Source organism: Arachis ipaensis, chromosome B10, assembly GCF_059453495.1.
Source record: "Arachis ipaensis isolate K30076 ecotype BB chromosome B10, ASM5945349v1, whole genome shotgun sequence".
Classification (NCBI taxonomy): domain Eukaryota; kingdom Viridiplantae; phylum Streptophyta; class Magnoliopsida; order Fabales; family Fabaceae; genus Arachis; species Arachis ipaensis.
In genome coordinates, this window is record NC_142435.1 from 48404161 (window position 1) to 48427819 (window position 23659).

General features: G+C 36.9%; 1 non-coding gene across 1 annotated transcript; it reads right to left on the bottom strand.

Annotated features, from left to right (window-relative positions):
• Positions 1 to 1671: 1671 nt before the first annotated feature.
• LOC148579958 (small nucleolar RNA R71) lies at positions 1672 to 1778 on the bottom strand. Its single transcript, XR_015896962.1, has one exon. It is a non-coding gene; the product is annotated as a small nucleolar RNA R71 (small nucleolar RNA).
• Positions 1779 to 23659: the final 21881 nt, after the last annotated feature.

Below are 23659 nucleotides of genomic sequence, written 5' to 3' on the forward strand. Positions count from 1 at the left end.
CAATACTAGTTTTTATTATTCTTCTTTTATCTTTTCTCTTGATTTTACTTGAAAGCTTTCGATCTTCATCCAAATGGGTAGTTATCTTGGAAAATAAGCTATTCATACTTGGATCTCTTCTGAACCTTGAAAGAGGAATGAAGAGATCATGCTAGAAATGCTTTCTCATGCTGGACCAAATTGGGTTTGGATGGATATGTGACTATAATCCTCTCAACACTTGATTTGGGAAATGCATGTGGTATAATCAGTGACCATACTTCATCTCTTCTCATGAGCAATTGACTAAGGAATTGGCTATTGATCAAGATTTGAGAGATTGAATTACAAGAAATTGTAATTCGATCACTTAAGATTGCCAAGGAGATCAATGAGTGCATTGATTGAGGAAGAGATGAAAATGAAATTGATCTGGAGAATGCAACATCTCCTAAGCCCAATGAACTCCCCATTTCCGATCTTACCCATTCTCTTTAATTTCTGTCATTTACTTTTATGAGCAATTACCCCATCCCCATTTAAGATTCTGCAATTTACTTTCTGTCATTTACATTCAGCTTTTTTTTTCTAGCATTTACTTTTCTGTTATTTACTTTCCCACCATTAAATTTTCTGCAATTCTCAACTCAAATTCTGATTCGCTCAACTAGAATATTCCTCTAATTAAAGTTGCTTGATCAATCAATCCCTGTGGGATTCGACCTCACTCTATTGTGAGTTTTTACTTGACGACAAATTCGGTACACTTGCCGAAGGGAAATTTGTTACGAGACAAGTTTTCCGTGCATCAAGTTTATGGCGCCGTTGCCGGGGATTGATTGTGCATCAACAATGATTAAATTGGAGGATAATTAGATTGAGCATTTTATTTTTGTTTGATTTAATTTTCTGTTTGAGTCATTTACTTTCTGTTTTAGTTAATTACTTCCCTTCCCCCTACTTTTTCTTTGTTATTTACCATTCATTTCACTAACCCACTAACTGTTTGATATATTGCATCACTCACACTAACAGTAATTCTGACAGATATATTTTCTGCACCTATTCTCTTTGCTTGTACTTGTTGGTTGTATGACAGGGAGAAGAACCGGGGCTTCAACTTCCTTTGATTCTGAATCTGAGAGAACCTTCCTTAGACTAAGGAGGGAGGCAAGAGAAAAACGTGTAGTTGGTGCTGAAGAAGAGGAGGAACACTTTGAGGAATACTTTGAACCAAACATGGAAGAAAACATGGAAAACCATCGTGAAGAAGAAGCTCACAACCATGGCGGAGGAGGACGAGCAAATCATGTTGGGGAGGATAGAAGAGTTTTAGGCTCTTACATCAATCCAAACCCAGGAAACTGTGGAAATAGCATTCAAAAGCCAACCATCCATGCCAACAATTTTGAACTAAAACCACAGCTCATCACCCTTGTGCAGAACAATTGTTCGTTCGGAGAAAGTGTCCAAGAAGACCCCAATCAACATCTAACCACCTTCCTGAGAATATGTGACACAGTGAAGTCTAACGGTGTTCATCCTGACGCCTATAGACTGCTCTTATTTCCATTCTCACTCAAGGATAAGGCAGCCAAGTGGCTGGAGTCTTTCCCAAAGGAGAGCTTGACAACTTGAGAAGATGTGGTGAACAAATTCTTAGTAAGATTTTACCCCCCTCAACGAATCAATAGGCTGAGAGCTGAGGTCCAAACTTTCAGGCAACAAGATGGTGAGACTCTATATGAAGCATGGGAGAGGTTTAAAGACCTAACAAGGAGGTGCCCACCAGATATGTTCAATAAATGGGTGCAGCTGCACATTTTCTATGAAGGGCTCTCTTATGAGTCAAAGAAGGCCGTAGACCATTCATCCGGAGGATCTTTGAACAAGAAGAAGACCATTGAGGAGGCCATAGATGTCATTGAAACTGTAGCAGAGAACGACTACTTCTATGCTTCCGAAAGAGGGAACACAAGAGGAGTAATGGAGCTAAACAATGTAGATGATCTGCTGGCCCAAAACAAGCTCATTACCCAGCAGCTGGCTGACCTCACCAAGAAGATGGAGAGGAACCAAGTAGCAGCAATCGCCACTTCATCAACAACCCAAGAAGGAGTGAATGAAGAAGCAGAGGGTAGTCAGGAGCAAGCCAACTACATTGGGAATTCACCTAGGCAAAACCATGATCCATACTCCAAGACCTACAACCCTGGATGGAGGAATCATCCAAACTTTAGGTGGGGAAATCAACAAGACCCAAGCATTGATCAAAGATGCCCAAATCCCAACAATGCAAGCCACCAATATTTCACATCTAGACCATATCAACACCCCCATAACAACACCTCTCCACATCCACATCAAAACCAAAATAACTTACCTCATCCTTCCACCTCTAATCCCGATCTACAATCATTTGATGACAGACTTTCAAGGATTGAGAATCTACTTGAAGGCATAGGCAAAGAGATTCAAGATAGTAAAGCGTTCCGAGAAGAAGTGATGTCTAATATGCAGAATCAGGATGCTGCCATCAAAAAACTTGAGACACAAATTGGCTACTTATTCAAGCAAATTCCCAGCCACAACCTTCGCAATAATACTAACTCAACCAAAAGGGAGGAGTGTCAGGCTATCACCCTTCGGAGTGGAAAGGAACTGAAGGAAACTCCCCAGAAACCACAAGAAGAGGACTCAAATAAAGAGGAAGAAGAGCAAGACGAAGCTCGAGTTCTGACTTTGAGTTCACAAAAATGGGAAGGAGTGCTGAAGCCAGACGCCCCAAGAGTCCCATATCCTCAGCAATTAAAGAAGAAGGGAGATGACAATCAGTTTTCGAGATTTTTGGAAATCTTCAAGAAACTACAAATCAACATACCCTTTGCTGAAGCAATAGAACAAATGCCACTCTACGCCAAGTTCTTGAAGGAGCTTATGACTAAGAAGAGAAGCTGGAAGAACAACGAGACTGTGATACTAACCGAAGAATGTAGTGCTATCATTCAGCACAAACTGCCCCAGAAATTGAAGGATCCTGGAGTTTTCAGATCCCTTGCATTATAGGGGAAATCACAGTGGAGAAAGCTCTTTGTGACTTAGGAGCCAGCATCAACTTGATGTCAGTAGCTATGATGAGGAAGATGAAGATAGAGGAGGCTAAACCAACAAAAATGGCCTTACAGTTGGCAGACAGATCGTTCAAGTTCCCTCATGACGTAGTAGAGGATTTGCTGGTGAAAGTGGGAGACTTCATATTCCCGGCAGGCTTCGTAGTGATGGACATGCAGGAAGAAGCCAAGACCTCTATTATCTTGGGAAGGCCGTTCTTGGCCACTGCTGGAGCTGTCATTGATGTCCAAAAAGGTGATCTCACCCTGAGATTACACAATGAAAAGATGACAATCAATGTGTTCAAGGCCATGAGTTACCCACAAGAACAACTGGGGGAATGTATGAGGTTGGACTCACTTGAAGAGGAGGTGTAGGAGAGTTTTGAAGAAGAAGAGTCTGAAGAACCCGAAAGAATAATAGAAGAAGAGTGTACATCAAGTGAAGAGGTTGCAACAACAGAAATTGGCATACCAGGTGCACCAAAGGAAGAGAACGAAAAGTTAGAAGCACCTAAACTTGAACTCAAAGCACTGCCACCCACTCTCAAATATGCATACTTAGGAGAAAATAAAAATTACTCAATGATCATAAGCTCATGCCTCAGCAAAGATCAAGAGGATGAACTGATCAAAGTACTGCGACAGCACAAGGATGCCATTGGTTGGACACTTGCTGACCTGAAGGGGATAAGTTCGGCCATATGCATGCACAAGATACTGCTGGAGGATGATGCCAAACCATTCATTCAATCCCAAAGGAGGTTGAACCCAATCATGAAGGAAGTGGTACAGAAGGAAGTTATGAAGTTATGGCAAGGGGGGGTAATTTACCCAATCTCAGACAGCCCCTGGGTTAGCCCCGTGCATGTCGTCCCAAAAAAGGGAGGAATTACCGTGGTTCCCAATGAGAAGAATGAACTAATTCCTACAAGGACAGTCAAAGGATGGCAGATGTGCATAGACTACAGGAAGCTCAATGAGGCTACACGAAAAGATCATTTCCCCCTTCCATTCATGGATCAGATGTTGGAAAGACTTGCAGGGCACGCATATTATTATTTTCTCGACGGTTATTGATAAACCCATATTTCATGAGTTCTTTTGTGCTTAATTTGAGTGATTTATACAATCCTTCACCTACTTATTCACATTAATTGCATGGTTTTACTTTCCCTTCCTTATTATGTCATATTGTGAAAAACATGTTTCCTAAGCTTTAAAAAATTAATTATTTTAATTACCTTTATTTCCATTCGATGCCGTGATTAGTGTGTTGAGTAGTTTCAGATTTTCTAAGGCAGAATGACTTAAAGGATGGAAAAGGAAACATACAAAATAGGAAGGAGAAGGCAAAACGGAGCTTTAAGGAAACTGGTATCCACGCGACCGCATGGACGAAGCGATCGCGTGCCAAGCACGAATCAGCAGCGACGCGGCCGCATGACTGATGCAATCGCGCGACATAAGCAGAATGCACATGACGCGGTCGCATGACTGACGCGACCACGTGGCAAGGAAAAGCTCCAAATGACACGACCACGTGACCCACGCGGACGTGTGACAGAGGCCACGCACCAGAAATTGCAGAAAACGCTCATAGCGATTTCTGAAGCCCTTTTTGGCCCAGATCCAAGTACAGACAGCATAGACCAGAGGTTATAAAGTGTGGGAATGCATCCATTCAAAGAGAGCTCGAATATATTTTACTTTTCAATGATTTAGATTTAGTTGAGAGGGAGATCTTCTCCTCTCTCTCTTTTAGGATTAGGATTTAGGATTTCTTCTTGCTTTAAGAGTGACTCTCAATCCAGGTTTTACGTTCCTTTGTTTTAGCTTCCTTTTACTTTTTTTTATTCCAGCACTTGAATTGATCAGTGAATTTATGAATTTCTTCCATGTTATAGATTGTTATCTGAATTAATAATATTTGAGGTATTTTCAGTTTATGATTGTTCTCTTTGATTTAAGTTACCATTGCTTCCCATCTAAGGATATTTTTATTATTCCAGCAATTTTATTTTTCCCCTTTTGGCCCTGGTTAAGAATTCAGTAACTCAACAGTTATTAAACTCAACATAATTAAATAGGATTCAAAGGTCAATTTAATTAGTCCCCTGACTTTCCTTTGCCCTAGTAAAGGTTGACCAAGTGGAATTTAGACTCAACTTTCATTATAGTTGAGAGAGATAACTACGTTGGACCTCCAACTTCTCTTACCTTGCCAAAAGTCTGCTTTACAGTATTTATTTATTTTAATTGCCATTTACTTTACTTGTCATTTAAATTACTTACTTCTCATCTTCTAAACCCCGATTATAACCTTTATAGCCAATAATAAGAACATACTTCCTCGCAATTCCTTGAGAAGATGACCCGAGGTTTGAATACTCGGTTAACAATTTCTAAAGGGGTTTGTTACTTGTGACACCCAAAACGTTTGTACGAAGAGATTTTTGTCGGTTTAGAGACTATATCTACAACGCAACTATTTCTATGAATCTCTATACTGGTAAAAATCCCAACGTCAAAATGTTGCCGTTGCCGGGGATATCTAGGTCTGTTTACTTGCACTGTTCCTGTTTATGTTTTATCATAACTGCAATTCTACTGTTCCTGTGACCTCGTTCATATGCTGTGATTTCTTGCAATTGCTGCTTGTTACTCTAAATTTTCCTGTTTCTATTCATATACTGGTAACTGCAGCAAGTTTTTATTTAATATGAGCTGCTATGATTGCTGTTTATTTTCTGGGACAATCCAATTTTAGCCAGAATGCTGCCCAAATTTTTTGTAAATTGTTTTCATTCATGTTTTGGTTTGGCATTTCTGAACTCTGTTTTACTCTGCTTTACCCAAACCATTTCATGAATGCTATGGCAGACTTTCTTATCCTCTATGATTTCCTGGTTCATAAACTGCATTTGTGATTCACTGATTCCAATTTTCGCTTTCTTTATTTCTATTCAAATCAGCATCACCCTGTTTTCCTTGTTCGATTATGAGTACTTCTATTCTTACCTGTGAATCCTTGTTATATGGAATTTTTCTATGCCACTTACTTTAACCCGCACTTTACTAACTCACTGATTTTAATTTACTAATTTCTTTTTCAAATTCTAACCATACTAACCCTTTTAATCTCTTTTCTGATTATTTTCACTTTCCTCTAACTTTCTCACCATGGCATATTGATTATTTTTCCATTTAACATAAATTCAATCACATTTCATTTACTCATTTTTCTTATTCTATTTCTCCCTTGCCGCTTTGTGTTTCCTTTGTTTAATTGCCTATTTGCTTTCCTATTTTATCCATATCCCGGTTTTCTATTTTTCAGGATGTCTGCCTCACAAAGGAGAGGAAAAGGCAAGGCTACTGGCAAGCACAAGAGAGGAGATTCCTCCCAGTCCATCATTGCTCTAATGCACGATTCTTCATGGCGGGAGAAAAACTTCACACAACAAGAAAAAGCTGACCAGCTGCTCCCTGCGAATGATCCTATAAAATTTACAAACCAGTACTGTGAGCTAAAGTACCTGGCTTTTGCAAACTCCAGAAATCTATACCTGGAACGAACTCTGAAGATTCCAGAAGCACTCCAGCTACCATCCATTCCAGTGATGACACCCCTTCACACCCGGCTTGATTGAGCATCGGGGACGATGCTTCCTTTTAAGTGTGGGGAGGTCGCCATCTCTGGCGTTTATTTTGGTGAACTACTACATCTTTTTTTCTTTTATTTTGGATATTTTTCTGTATTTTTCTTTTTACTATTATTTTTTGAGTACTTATACATTGCTTTTATGTATTTTTACTCTATTTTCTGTATTTTGCATCTTTAGTTCATATTTTAGCCATTTAGTTTATTTTAGTTGTTTAGTTTAGTTTGCAATTCTGAATTATTAGTGGATTAATTAGTATAGTTTACCCTTTTTAGCATAAGATAGTTTAGTTTAAATAGAAAAATATAAAAAGGAAGTAAGCTAGGAAATTGAACATATCAGATTTAAATCCACAAACCTTATATATAGCATTACATGATGTAGTTAAGCTGACAACATTTCATCAAGGAGGAACATTAAAACTTTAAAAGCTACCCTAAATAAATTTTTTATGAGAATAATGGGAATTTTTAACTAAACTTGCATAGAATATATAAATGATATATGATGCTTGAGTTAGAAAACACACAGCCTGTGAGTCTTGAGCTTAATTGTATGGTTGCATTCAAACCATAATTTCATTTCTGTGTGTTTCATTTCTTTTTATTCTGATGTTCTTTACTTTGCTTTAATCTATATGTCCAATTATAGAATATAGAATGTAGATACATACCAAGAGAATGATTGAGGCCATCATTTGATTTTAGCTCACTTACCCCAAATTAGCCTACCTTTTACATCACCTTTGTTAGCCCCCTTAAACCTTTTAAAACCCCTTTATTCTATTTAGCCAAATTACTAGCCTTAAGCAGAAAAACAAAAGAAAATCCCAAGTGAATCCTTGGTTAGCTTAAGATAGAAAATCATGAATAGAGTTAAATGTGGGAAACCTTTTGGGAACATGGATGATAGAAACAAAAGGTAGAGAAGTTAAAGGAAATAAAATAAATTTGGGAAGCATGCTCATGAGAAAATCAAAGTGATTTAATTGCCATGTGCCTTGAAAAAAAAAAAAGAAGAGTTATTTTTCAGCATTTAAATAAAAGGGGGATACAAAGGAAATTCCCCAATGCAAAATAAAAGCAATGCACATGGAATAAAAAATTAATAAAAAGTGAAACATGAGTATGTAACAATAAGTGGGATAATATGGGAAAATAGGTAAAGAGATTTTGTTTTACTGAATATGTATGTTAGGTGAGATCTTAGTCTAATTAAGGATTCACTTATTAGCTCACTTGACCCTATACATAAATCCTTACCTTTACCTTGACCCCATTACAACCTCAATTAAAGACCTCATGACTTTTTGGTATGACTATATTCTATAATTGTTGATTGGTTAGATGAAGAACAAAGCTATAGAAAGTAAGAATAAAAAGAAAAATAGAGTGAATAAACCCAACAAATACTGAGTGACTAGAGAGTAAACACAAAATCCAATGAGGGTTCAATAACTCATCAACATATATCTGTGCTTAAATTTACTAATTATTTTTGCAAGTTTGTACAATATTTTCTTTCCCATCTCATTTGCTAAAATGGTTTATTATTTAAGGGTTGGCTATAGATATATACATGACTCCTTGAGAATGTGAATTAACTTGACTACATGTAAGCTTTATATATGAGTGAATAATTTAGAGTTGCATGATGCATCATTCATTTAGGTAGTTGCATTTAATTTAGGTTGCATTGCATGACATTCCATCACTTTAACTTTAATTATTTACCTTGGATTTAGCATGAGGACATGCTAGTGTTTAAGTGTGGGGAGGTTGATAAACCCATATTTTATGAGTTCTTTTGTGCTTAATTTGAGTGATTTATACAATCCTTCACCTACTTATTCACATTAATTGCATGGTTTTACTTTCCCTTCCTTATTATGTCATATTGTGAAAAACATGTTTCCTAAGCTTTAAAAAATTAATTATTTTAATTACCTTTATTTCCATTCGATGCCGTGATTAGTGTGTTGAGTAGTTTCAGATTTTCTAAGGCAGAATGACTTAAAGGATGGAAAAGGAAACATACAAAATAGGAAGGAGAAGGCAAAACGGAGCTTTAAGGAAACTGGTATCTACGCGAACGCATGGACGAAGCGATCGCGTGCCAAGCACGAATCAGCAGCGACGTGGCCGCATGACTGACGCGACCGCGCGACTTAAGCAGAACGCACATGACGTGGTCGCATGACTGACGCGACCGCGTGGCAAGGAAAAGCTCCAAATGACGCGACCGCGTGACCCACGCGGACGCGTGACAGAGGCCATGCACCAGAAATTGCAGAAAACGCTCATAGCGATTTCCGAAGCCCTTTTTGGCCCAGATCCAAGTACAGACAGCATAGACCAGAGGTTATAAAGTGTGGGAATGCATCCATTCAAAGAGAGCTCGCATATATTTTACTTTTCAATGATTTAGATTTAGTTGAGAGGGAGATCTTCTCCTTTCTCTCTTTTAGGATTAGAATTTAGGATTTCTTCTTGCTTTAAGAGTGACTTTCAATCCAGGTTTTACGTTCCTTTGTTTTAGCTTCCTTTTACTTTTATTTATTCCAGCACTTGAATTGATCAGTGAATTTATGAATTTCTTCCATGTTATAGATTGTTATCTGAATTAATAATATTTGAGGTATTTTCAGTTTATGATTGTTCTCTTTGATTTAAGTTACCATTGCATCCTATCTAAGGATATTTTTATTATTCCAGCAATTTTATTTTTCCCTTTTTGGCCCTGGTTAAGAATTCAGTAACTCAACAGTTATTAAACTCAACATAACTGATAATCGTTATCTTGGTAATTGAGCTGAACTTAAGTAATCCCAACCTTTTCTTAGGAATTAAATAGGATTCAAAGGTCAATTTAATTAGTCCCTTGACTTTCCGCTGCCCTAGTACAGGTTGATCAAGTGGAGTTTAGATTCAACTTTCATTATAGTTTAGAGAGATAACTACGTTGGACCTCCAACTTCTCTTACCTTGCTAAAAGTCTGTTTTACAGTATTTATTTATTTTAATTGCTATTTACTTTACTTGTCATTTAAATTACTTGCTTCTGATCTTCTAAACCCTGATTACAACCTTTATAGCCAATAATAAGAACATACTTCCTCGCAGTTCCTTGAGAAGACGACCCGAGGTTTGAATACTCGGTTAACAATTTCTAAAGGGGTTTGTTACTTGTGACACCCAAAACGTTTGTATGAAAGGACTTTTGAAGGTTTAGAAACTATACTTGCAACGAAGATTTATCCGCAAATTTCTAGACCACGCAAAAGTTCCTCTCATCAGTTATTCAGGATATAACCAAATAGTGGTTGATCCCAGAGATCAAGAGAAAACCTCATTCACTTGCCCATATGAAGTGTTTGCCTACAGGCGCATGCCATTTGGGCTATGTAATGCACCTGCGACTTTCCAACGCTGCATGCTTTCTATCTTTTCAGATATGATAGAAAAATTCATTGATTTTTTTATGGATGATTTCTCGGTATTCGGAGATTCCTTCCCTAGTTGCCTACATCACCTCGCCTTGGTATTGAAAAGATGACAAGAGACCAATTTGGTCTTGAACTGGGAGAAATGTCACTTTATGGTGACAAGAGGAATAGTCCTTGGTCACAAAGTTTCTAACCAAGGCATTGAGGTTGACAGAGCTAAAGTAGAACTTATTGAAAAACTGCCTCCACCTAGTGATGTCAGGGCAATTAGGAGCTTTTTGGGGCATGCTGGTTTTTACAGAAGGTTTATTAAAGATTTTTCAAAGATAGCCAAGCCCTTAAGCAATCTCCTTGTATCTGATACACCATTTATCTCTGATGAAACATGCATGTTAGCCTTTGAAAATTTGAAAATGAGGTTGTCCTCTGCTCCTATCATTTCCCCACCTGATTGGAATTTACCGTTTGAATTGATGTGTGATGCATCTGATTTTGCAGTTGGGGCAGTGTTAGGACAGAGGAAAGATAACTTAGTCCATGTGATATACTATGCTAGCAAAGTCCTTAATGATACTTAAAGAAATTATACCACTACTGAAAAGGAGTTACTAGCAATAGTTTTTGCATTTGACAAGTTTAGATCATACCTCATTGGTGCTAAAGTGATTGTTTTTACAGATCACACAGCATTTAAATATTTTTTTGCCAAGCAAGAATCAAAACCAAGACTAATAAGATGGATCTTATTGCTGTAGGAATTCAATATTGAAATCAGAGACAAGAAAGGAGTGGAGAACAAGGTAGCAGATCACCTATCCAGGATTCCTCATGATAAAGGTGGAACACCTGATACAAGTGTGAACGAGTTCTTCCCTGATTATATGTTGATGATAGTTCACAAAGCACCATGGTTCGCAGACATTGCCAACTTCAAGGCAACTGGGGCATTGCCTCCAGAGATCAATAAACATCAAAAAAGGAAGCTCATGAATGATGCAAAGTACTTTGTCTGGGATGAGCCATATCTATTCAAGAAGTGTTCAGATGGAATCCTTAGAAGATGTGTTTCGGAAGAAGAAGGACGAGAGGTCCTATGGAATTGCCACGGCTCATGCTATGGAGGCTACTTTGGAGGGGATAGAACTGCAGCTAAGGTGTTACGAAGCAGATTCTTTTGGCCCACCCTTTTCAAGGATGCCAAAGAACTAGTAAAGAGCTGCAATGAATGCCAAAGATCTGGAAACTTGCCCAAAAGAAATGAGATGCCACTAAATTTTATCTTGGAACTGGAATTGTTTGATGTGTGGGGAATCAATTTCATGGGACCATTCCCAACCTCATATGCAAACAAATACATCTTGGTAGCAGTGGATTATATTTTCAAGTGGGTAGAGGCTATTGCAACCCCAACGAATGATAACAGGGTAGTCATGAACTTCCTCAGGAAGAATATCTTTAGCCGGTTCAGAGTCCCACGAGCACTTATCAGTGATGGAGGGAGCCATTTTTGTAACAGACCTCTAGAAGCTCTTCTCCTACGATATGGGGTAAAACACAAGGTAGCCACACCTTACCATCCCCAAACAAGTGGACAAACTGAGATATCCAACAGAGAGCTAAAGAGGATTCTGGAAAAGACTGTGGGTGCATCAAGAAAGGATTAGTCGAAGAAGCTGGATGATGCTCTTTGGGCATACAGAACAGCATTCAAAACACCACTTAGAATGTCCCCATATCAACTAGTGTATGGGAAAGCTTGTCATTTACCACTGGAGCTGGAACACAAAGCTCTCTGGGCTATCAAGATACTAAATTTTGACAACATTGCTGCTGGCGCAAAGAGGATCTTGCAGCTGCAAGAGATGGAGGAATTCAGGTCACAAGCCTATGAAAATACCAAGATGTATAAAGAGAAGGCAAAGAGAAGACATGACCTGCATCTTGCACCCAGGAGTTTCGAAAAGGGGCAGCGAGTACTCCTTTACAATTCCAAATTGAGACTATTCCTAGGAAAACTCAAATCAAGGTGGTCCAGACCTTTTCTTGTCACAAAAGTTTCACCTTATGGACACATCGAAATCATGGATGAAGGTTCAGAGAGGACTTTTACAGTGAATGGACAAAGACTCAAGCATTATCTGGGCAATATGGGGGAAAACCCCAGAGTAAAGTATCATCTCAAGTAATTGAGGACTTATCGAGCTAGCGACGATAAAAGAGCGCTCTGTTGGGAGGCAACCCAACCTCAGGTAGTTTCCTTTTCATTTTTATTTCAATAAAGATCACAAGTTGTTTCCCGTGTATTGTAAGGAGCTAAGTTTGGTGTTCCACACCAGAACAATCCAAGGGTGATAGTGTAATTCTAAGTTTGGTGTTCCACCAAAGGACATTAGTTAGGATTACACCCCATTCCCAAAACACATTGCTAGCTCCAACCAACCAAGGGAAACCACTTAGATGTAGTTAGACTTTAGTAATAATTGTTGTGTTAACAACAAGATATGAGGTTCTCTGCATATATGCAATGTTTTGTACTGGGCAAGGAACTAAGTTTGGTGTTCACACACCAAATTAAGTTCAAAAGCCACAAGCATACATGCAAGCTAACTATGTCTCAAGTGCTTTGGGAACAAGCAACTTCCAATAACTTTGCAGGAATCTTATGAGGAAATGGTGCACCTTCACCCAAGGAAGTGAAGTAGCAAGGACTAGGATGATGACAAAGAAAGAGGGCAACTAGAAATCATCACCCGAAGGTTGTATTGTTACTTAATTTCATTATACTCAGAATTGTTGAAAATTGGAAGTCCGAATGCACTTTTGATCAATAGTTACTCGTAGTTGGAACCTTTTTCAATTCTGTCTTTTAAGTTTTTGTGTTGAAGAGGTCTATGTGTGCTAGTCTTTATGTCACTACATCCTTACTTTGCTTACTTTTATGCTTGTCCCTTTGAATCAAATGAAAAAGAGAATGAATGTTTTACAAAAGACCAGAGTGGAGTTCATACTATGGAGTAAGTTCATGAGTTTATGGTATAGTCATAAGTTAGCTAAGTTGGTTCAACCACAAGGTGGGAGGACAACTATCTGTCATGAATACTATGCTTGAGACACACCCCATGAGACTAGCTAAATAAGAAGATCCTAATAAGAAAAAGGAAAAGAACAATAAAGGTTGAAAAATAAAAGAAAAAGAGTAAGCAATAAGGCTAGGCACCAATGGTTTTAATCTTGAGGCATGTGTCTGTGGTGCTCCTGTGTGAGGGATCTACTTGGATGAATAAGCTCTTAGGGGTGCCTTATCACTTGGTAACTTGGGTTAACTAACTCGGGATTATCAGCTAAAAGTCCACTATCAAGAGTAACCCTCACTACAGAGCATTTAGTAACCCAAAGAGGTGCTGGACACCAAGGTCTCAAGAAAAGAAAATAAATAAACTATGTGCCTGTGGCGTGTATGTATGGGGGAGAGACTTGAGCAAGTAAGTCCTTAGGGGTGCTTCAACACCTAGCACCTTGAACCAACTGGTTCAGGAGTGTTGGCTGAAAGCTTATTTTAAAGAGTTGCCCCCTTACAGAGCACTTAGCTTAAGAACAAAAATAAGCCCTGAAATGACAACAAAAGGATCAATGAATAAAAGTCTCATGGGATGCAATCACAGTGAGTATTCTAGGACATGATAAATGTCTGAAAGCCAGAAATGAACCTAAATTGCTATGCATGAAACCACCATAAAACCAGGGACATGACTTCCACAAGAATGACTAATTTCTCTTGGCATTCCATTCATCATTCTCTTGTTCCAGTACTTGCTTAGGGACAAGCAAGCTTTATGTTTGGTGTTGTGATGCCAGGGCATTTTGGCCAATTTCACTGACCTTTTCTTTACTGTTTTTAGGGTAGTTTCATGCATTTCCTTAGGAAATAAGCTAGTTTTGGGTAGATATTCACTTATATCTTGATTCAAGCATACATTGTGCACTTTACATGATTTCATGAGGATTTTGCATGAATTTAATGACAAATTGGATGTTGCATTTCCCATGACTTGGACTAGAACTTTGATGCACTTTATTGCTTGATTTTAGGACAAAGGAAGCAAAGAAGAACCACATTAGTGGCTACGTTAGTTACACTAACGTTAACACTAACGTGGAATGGGAGTAACTTGTAAAGTTAATGAGAAAAGTAATTGCCAATAACGCTCTCGAAGCCATCGTTGCCCACGTTAAGAGTCACGTTAACTAAGTTAACGTGAACTCTAACGTGGAAGAAAGGAAATGGAGCCAACGTTAGTGACACTTAACATTATCACTAACGTTGGACCAAGCTCATAACTGGCCACGTTAGTTGCCACGTTAACTTAGTTAACGTGGCCTCTAACGTTAAGAAGTAAAGGGGAAGCCAACGTTAGTGACATTCAACTTTATCACTAACATTGGCCAAGTCACAATAAGCCACGTTAACTCCCACGTTAACCTAGTTAACGTGGAAGCTAACATGAAGAAACAAGGTGGTCGACAACGTTAGTGACACCAAACATTGTCACTAACGTTGGAATGAGCCCACACAAGCCACTATGAGCCACGTTAACTCCCACGTTAACTTAGTTAACGTGGAAGCTAACGTGGATAAGGGAATGATGAGCCAACGTTAGTGACACTCAACTTTATCACTAATGTTGGAGATGGCTAGCATGGCCACGTTAGAAGCCACGTTAACCTAGTTAACGTGGACTTTAACGTGAGAAATAGGGACACATTGGAACGTTAGTGACAATGGTAAGTGTCACTAACGTTCTCGAAGGTTGGCAAGCCTACGTTAAAAGAGCCACGTTAACTAAGTTAACGTGGACTCTAACGTAGGGAAGGGGGAGACTTCTCAACGTTGTTGGGAAAGGCAAGTCCCAATCACGTGTGCGAAGGACAAAGAAGCAACGTTAGTGGCAACGTTTGTGCCACTAACGTTGAAGATAACGTGGCTCTTACTTGGGTGAGGAACGTTAGTGAAAAAGGTGATTGTCACTAACTTTCTCGAACCCATATTTTCACTGAACGTTAACACCACTAACGTCCTGAGCTAAAGTCTCTGCCCACTTCACACTTTCTCTCTGCAAGTAAAGCCAAGCCCAATGAAGAAGAGAACTGCTTCAAACTCAAGATCCAAAGGCCCATACCCAAGACTTGAAGAGCCAACTAGAAGAACAGAAGAGTAGTATATATAGGAGTAACTTTGAATTAAAATGAGAGTTAGAAATTATAGGGAGCCTCTGGGCATAGAATTACTCTCTGCATTTACTTTCTCTGCACTTCTAGTTTCATCATGTATTCTCCATCTTTGTTTTCATTTTCCAGAGCTATGAACAACTAAATCCCTTTCATTGGGTTAGAGAGATCTGTTGTAATTTGATGGATCAATACTAGTTTTCATTATTCTTCTTCTATCTTTTCTCTTGATTTTACTTGAAAGCTTTCGATCTTCAGCCAATTGGGTAGTTATCTTGGAAAAGAAGCTATTCATACTTGGATCTCTTCTGAACCTTGAAAGACGAATGAAGAGATCATGCTAGAAATGCTTTCTCATGCTGGACCAAATTGGGTTTGGATGGATATGTGACTATAATCCTCTCAACACTTGATTTGGGAAATGCATGTGGTATAATCAGTGACCATACTTCATCTCTTCTCATGAGCAATTGACCAAGGAATTGGCTATTGATCAAGATTTGAGAGATTGAATTACAATTCGATCACTTAAGATTGCCAAGGAGATCAATGAGTGCATTGATTGAGGAAGAGATGAAAATGAAATTGATCCGGAGAATGCAACATCTCCTAAGCCCAATGAACTCCCCATTTCTGATCTTACCCATTCTCTTTAATTTCTGTCATTTACTTTTATGAGCAATTACCCCATCCCCATTTAAGATTCTGCAATTTACTTTCCGTCATTTACATTCAGCTTTTTATTTCTAGCATTTACTTTTCTGTTATTTACTTTCCCGCCATTAAATTTTTTGCAATTCTCAACTCAAATTCTGATTTGCTCAACTAGAACATTCCTCTAATTAAAGTTGCTTGATCAATCAATCCCTGTGGGATTCGACCTCACTCTATTGTGAGTTTTTACTTGACGACAAATTCAGTACACTTACCGAAGGAAAATTTGTTACGAGACAAGTTTTCCGTGCATCAGTTATTTTACTAACAGTTACAGAAATATCACGTTTAACCTCTTCAATTTTTTATTCCATTAATCTATGATTTTAATTTTTTTTACCTTTTTTCAATTTTTTTACTTATATTTCTAATTCTGGATGCGTTTCTTTGTATGGAATAATTATTTGAATGAATTTTTGAGCTTCCTGAACTAGATATAATGACTATGCCAAAGATTGATTTTTGGTGCCATATATGAAAGAAGAAAAAGAATAAATGAAATATAAAGAAGTGTTCGATCAGGGGTGATAAATAGTTTTTTATGGATTTTATCGTTTTGCATTGGGTATGTTTTTTGTAACAACCCTAATTTTTGAAAATCAAATAATTAGTTATTTGTGATTTATTATATTTGTTGATGATTTTATTTTAAGAAAATTATTTTACTAAAGGTAATTAAATAGAATTCCACGATAATTGGAGTTTAAATTAACTAGAATTTTATTAGAATTTTTATTATAAATGAATATTTCACATTGAAAAATATGAAAGAATTGTATTATTTAATTTAATTAACTTTTGTAACGAATAATTTATGAATTAATTTGAGTTCCTTATTTTTTGAAAATAATATGTTAAGAATGATCAAATTAATTTTATAAATATTGAGTTTAAGCTGATTAACATTCTTGCATAATTTTAGTATAATTGGTTATTTTATAAATTAAAATTAAAGTTTCGGTGATAGAAAAATAATTAAAAGTTATATCATTTAATTTAAATAGTTAATATTTTGAGTTTAAACTATATTTTATAAAATGCGGTTAATATGTTTATTTTATAATTTAAATTAAAAATAATTAATAGTACTTAGCAATATGTTGATGAATAATGTTCTTAAATATTTTAAATGGAGTACATTTGATTTTAAAATTATTCTACCCTTCAATTTTATCAAAATATCTATTCATAGCTATCCTTTATTCTTTTATAAAATCCAAATTTCTAACCCTAATTCCCAAATCAAACTCAAAAACCTTAATTTCCCATGTTCGGAACCCTAACCCTTATTCCATCCGCCACCCTCACTCACGGACAACACACACACACACACACGCATAGAGAGGAGATCTGAGGAAGTGCTAGTGCCGACGGAAGGGAGGATGAGAGTCGCCGGCCTGGTGCCACTGTCGCCATCGCATCCTGCCATCCCTGCCACCATGAAGCCGCCAAACTAGGCTGAGGGAGAGAGATATTGAAACGAGCTTTGAGGAAGAGTGTTGCGCGAAAATGGAGAGGGAGAGGCGGTGTTGCGGGCTGGCAATCAAGGGAGCTGTTGCTGCGAACTCATCACCGTTGAAGAGAAGCTGCCATCGCGTCCTATTTGCCATCACCGTCAGTTCACCACGTCGTGTTGCCGTCGATGAAGCTTCTATTACCACCGTTAATCGCGAACAGAGGAGAGCGAGAGAGACCAAAGATGTGGGAGAGAAGAGGTGATGAACGAAGCCGTCAGTGAAGCCTTGGCCGTCGCTGCCAGAGGCGTGAAGGAAGGGAGGTAGAACTGCGTTAGCTAGAGGAGCTACGGTGATTACTGTTGCTGCCGCTAGTGTAGTCCTCCGTCAAGCTGAAGGCTGCCATCGCCGTCGGAAACCACCTTTAGAATCGCTACTGTTTTAGTGAGCTTTATCCTGTTTCTGATTCTTCCTTGTTCAACCAATTGGTTTCTACTTTGAAGCTTGTCACTGAAACTGTTTGTATTGAATAAAGTGGGTATTGTAAATTACCTTGCCATCGCCGTTACTAGAGGTAGCTACCGGCTCTGTTTGGAGGTTGCTGCTGAGTCACCACCAAAGCTGAGAACAGGTACTGGAATCTGATGGAGCGTCACTACTACTGTGGATTCGTAATATTGGGTTTGTCTCGTTTAAATTCTTCAATTTTGGCTAATTGAGGTAGGGGATTTATTTTTAAAATTAAATATTTTTAATTTAGAATGCCTACAAGGTTAATTGGATAATTGCAAATAGTTAACAATGGTTAAAAATTGATTAATTGATGTGAATTGCTTGAAATGTGTTTGAGAATAGTTAGCTATTGTGATTATTGTGAATAATGAACTAGAATTGGATGTAGTTGTGATGACTCTAAATTATAAGTGAAATTAGATGCGGTTGTGAATTGTATTTTGAATTATTGATTTTTGTGATGAATTGGTTGAGATTCTGATCTTAAATGAATTACTTTGAATTGTTTGATATTGAATTGGAATTTTAACATATTGGAATGGCTGTGAAATGGACTTGCGACAGGTTGGAATTGGTTGCAATGTGGCTTTGAATGGTGATTTATTTAATGTTACTTATTAAATTAAAATATGATCAGTTAATTATTGAAAATTTGACATTTTGATAATTAATGAATGGAGTTTAGATTATGGATGTGATTGTGACTGGTTTTTTATGCTAGGGCATCCAATTTTCTTTTCAATAGATTCCTCTTGGCAGTAATTGGCTTAATTTTATAGGGACTCAACCAAAAAAAAAATTGGTGCAGGGACCCAAATAAAAGGAAAAAAAAGTGTAGGAATCCAATTAAAAAAAAATTGGTGCAAGGACCCAATTAAAAAGAAAAAAAGTACAGGGACCTAATTAAAAATTTCGTGAAACTATAAGGACTAACAGAGTAATTAAACCTTATTTTAATTAAAATATTTTTATATTGTCATTGTTTGTAGATAGGTGACGTATGTTTATTTTAATTTTATTATTTTTATATTATCATTAACTACTCTATATTATTATTTTTATATTATTTAAGTTTAAAATTTCAAAAATCATTAAATTAATAGATTTTAAATTCAATAGAAAAAGTGGTTGAACAGGTGCCTGTTAAACTGCTAGTATATATAAATTAAACATAATAAATATAAAAATTATTACCAAAACATTTTATTAATAGTACTTTAAAGATAATTAAAATGTTTAAAATAATTATAATTATAAATGTTTTTAACAGATAAATATTTAATAATAAATATAAGCATTTTAATATAAACATTTTATTATTTTTAAAAACATCTACATAGAGAGTTAACATTATAATAGAAAAATATTTTATTAAACATTTTGAGTAATATTTTTATAGTTAGAGGTAATATATATAACAATATATAATGGCAAAATCTATTTTGGTGTCCAAAAGTCTTTTTCAACTTTGTCCTTTCTAATAATCTATCCCACTATATATCAGTTATTCCATGTTAAAAACTTTCCACTATCTTATAAAATCTGGTTAATTAATGAATAATTAACCCACAAATTAAAATTTATTCTAGAAAATTAGAAATGTGATTTTTTATACTTTAATATGATAGAGAAAATTAAAAAGATAATTTTGACACTAATTTTAAAGAATTTGGCCCAAGATTGGGATGAACAGGGCAAATCGAGCCCATATTGGGCCCAAGGCCTAACCCAACTCAGCCCAACTAAACAAAATAACACTCTTCTCCCTTCTTGGCACTCAATTCACGCTAAAGCTCAGCCAAAGGAAAGGAAGAACACTTCCAAAAAGTTTCCAAACCCTCACTTGATTCAAATCCTTGTAACTTTTCGCTCTGAGCTCCGATCGTTGTACTGTTTGCGGCAACGCGACTGCGGCGTCGAGCTCTACAAAGCCCAGAAGGTTGTGTAAGAGGTAAGCCATATTTTCTTACTAGTCGTTCCACCCCTTAATTTTCGAAATTATTGGGTAAAGGTGTTCAGATTTGGGGTTCTCTGATGTTATTGGATCTAATTAGCTTGAGGGGAACGCTTAAGCTTGCCTCTTTGATCCTTGGGTATGGTAAGAATTCTCAATGTAAGAACCGGCTTAACTGCTTTAGTAAAAATAATAATTTTTTAGAGCCCGGAGTAGATTCAAAATTTAGAAGTTTTAATTTAAAAATATAAAGGTGAAATTCGATTTCAATGAATTTTTCTGAGTTGGAAAATGTATCTTTTTTTCGAAAAAGTTTTTGTTAAAATACGTATTGGCGCTTAAGCTGGCAATACCGGCTCTAGTCTGTCCAGTACCGCGTATTTTGGAAAATAAGATTTTGGAAAATTAAATTTATTGTTTTGAAAGGACAAAAATAGAATTGAAAACCGGGCGCTAATTGATAAACCCCAATGAAATAGCATGGTTTTGTAATTCTCCCTTAATTTGTGCTTAAGTGTGAAAACATTCTTTTTAGGCCTTTAAATTGGTAATTTTATTTCACCTTTGATTCTACTAGATGTCTTGATGTGTTTGTTAGTGAATTCAGGTTGAAAAGGTTAGCAATGGATTAAAGGAGTGAAGAGAAAAGCATGCAAAGTGGAGAATTCATGGAAAAACAAGGATTTGGAGTGCATATATCGACGCGCACGCGCAAAAGACGTTAACACGTGAAGATGAAGTCGCATGGCGACGTATATGAGTGACATGACACGTACGCGTGAGAAGAAAAATGCCAGGCGACGCGTACGCGTGACCCACACGTACGCGTCATAGCTTGCACGTGACCTCATTAAAGTGAAAATGTTGGGGCGATTTCTGAGCTTCGCAAGCCCAAATCCAACTGCTTCCAGGGACTATTTCATGCAGAATTGAGGATTGAGCAAAGGGGGGAGCACCTAGTTGTAGGATAGCATTATGTAGGTTAGTTTTCTAGAGAGAGAAGCTCCCTCTTCTCTAGAATTAGGGTTCTTAGGTGGATTCTCATCTTAGATCTAGGATTTAATTCTTGTTTTTATCTTATTTCCTTTATGATTTCTTGTTCCTACATCTTCATTCTCTTAGTTTGTAGTGTTAATTTCCTTTTATTGCTTCTTTTATGTTTACGAGCACTCTTGTTGGATTTGGCTTTTCTTTAATGCAATTGATGTTTCTCTTATGTTCTTATGGTTAATTGCTTTGTTTATTGTTGATTCCTTGCATTGGTAGTTGGTAGATTTGTTATTCTTGTACTTTTACTATGTTTTCCTTTCATACCCATCAAGTGTTTGACAAAATATTTGGTTAAGCTTTAGAGTAGATTTTTGAGCATTCTTGGCTTGGAAAGAGCAATTAGGTCATCTTGAGTCATGAATACCCAACTTATGTTGGTGATCTAGAGTTGTTAAGTCTTATTTGACGTTCTCTCGTGGAAGTGATTATTGTACCTCTTGCTAGTTTGGGTTGACTAAATAAGATAAGCTCTTGTTTATTATCATGATATGATTAACTAGTCTTATTTGACATTCTCTCGTGGGAAGTTATGATTATACCTCTTCTTAGTTTGAGTTGACTAAATAAGATGAATTAATCATTGCATGACTAGGATAGAAAGCCTATATTTTAAATCCTTGCCATGAATGTCTCTCTTTATTGCTTATTTCCTTTAGTTGTTTCCTTTATTTTCGTCTCTTTTACCAAATCAAACCCCTCCTCTCATCTTCATAGCCAATAATTGAGCACTTCATTGCAATTCCTTATGAGATGACCCGAGATTTAAATACTTCGGTTAATTCTTATTAGGGTTTGTACTTGTGACAACCAACATCTTTTAAATTTGATGCGAGAGTTACTCGTCGGTTGGGAAATATAGTTGCAACAAGATTATATTTTGTGTGAAAATTTCTAACCAACACAATTCTCTGTTATCACTAATCTTAAAGGTTTTGGCCCAATGTGGGCCAAACGGACCAAAAACACTTAGCAGGTTGGACCGGGCCCAAGTGGTCCCAAGTCCAACATATATATGCCCTAACTAATGAGCTTTGAGCTCATTTTTCATCACAAAGAAAGAGAGAGGCGCGTTTTGAGAGAAGAGAGGAAAAGAGGTGATGTTACTATTCATCATCACCTTCTGGGAGCCATAACTTGAGCTACGGAACTCCGATTGACGAGCCGTTTATGACAAAGCAAAGCTCTTGTCAAAAACTTCAATTCTCTTTAAGAAAACCTGGTAAGAACTCGAAGCTCATGCTCCAGTTTACTACCCTAACATTTCTGTATTTTTAGGTTTGGTTTTTTAGTAGATTTTGTGATTTTGTTTGTTTAGGGGTGATCTAGCATTGGAGTATTATTGGATTTTACCCCTAATCTCTTTGGGTAAGGTAAGGTTTCACTAAACCCTTGTGTTTAGTTATTTTTGTGAACCCTAAGCTTGATATTGGTATGTTATATGTGTATGGCTTGATAGTTGGTGAGTCTTGGAGGTGGTGTTGGTGCTTGAGGCTTGTTAATCTTGTTGGAATCAAGCTTTTGGTGTTTTACGTATATTGAGAATCAGCCAAGGTATAGTTTCGGTTTCCTTTATGTAATATGTAATGTTTCTAGAAACTTGGGCTATTTGACCTTAAGATAGGATTGAATGTTTATGTGTATATTTAATTGTATGTAAATTTGATGTTTGATGATAAGTTGTATGGAGGTGGATGATGAGTGTTGTGATTTATTGTTGTTGATGAGGGTTTGATGATATTGATGATGAGTGGGAGGTTGATAAGGGGTATGACGGTTATTGGTGTTAATGATATATTATGATGTTGATTGATCTTGATGAGTGTGTATGTTGATTGTGGTAATATGAATGTTGATAATGATTACTAATGCTGAGGTTAATTGATGAGGAGTATGAATATTGATTTTGATAACAATTGGTGAAGGATGTGAGTTTTATGAGGATAATGTGAGGAATAAACATTTAGATGGATTTGGTTAATGTTAGATATTATTTGGTGATGGTTATTGAAATTGATGAGAATTTGTAGTGGTTGTTGATGTTGTTGTTGGTTGATGATGATTATAAGTGTTTATGATGGTTTTAGATGTTGATGATTAAGGATTTTGATGGTGTTGAATGGTGTAATTGGGATATTATGGATGGTTGAGTTAGGAGAGGAAGGGTATAGACTTTTATGTTGTTTTGGTATTGTTCGGGTTGTCATTAGTTTGGTTTTGAAATTGTTGTTTTGGTAAAATTGAGGTTTAGAGATTTTTGGTAAAAACATATTTTTGGTGAATTTTGACGGATCATAACTTGAGCCTCAGTTTTCAAAATTTTTTGAAATTTGCTTTAAATTAAATTTCATTGAAAAATCTTTAAATGGATATAAAGTTTGTAGGAAATTGGTTTTTGTAGAGGAAGTTATGATCATTCAAAGTTTGGTGTCAAAATCTGAATTCTGTGCATGCTGCAGACTTTGCGATTTCTGGTTTCTGTGCGCACGCACACCCTTGTGAGTTTTTAAACCTGTGCGCACGCACACGCAGTGGAAGGCTGGCTGTTGAGA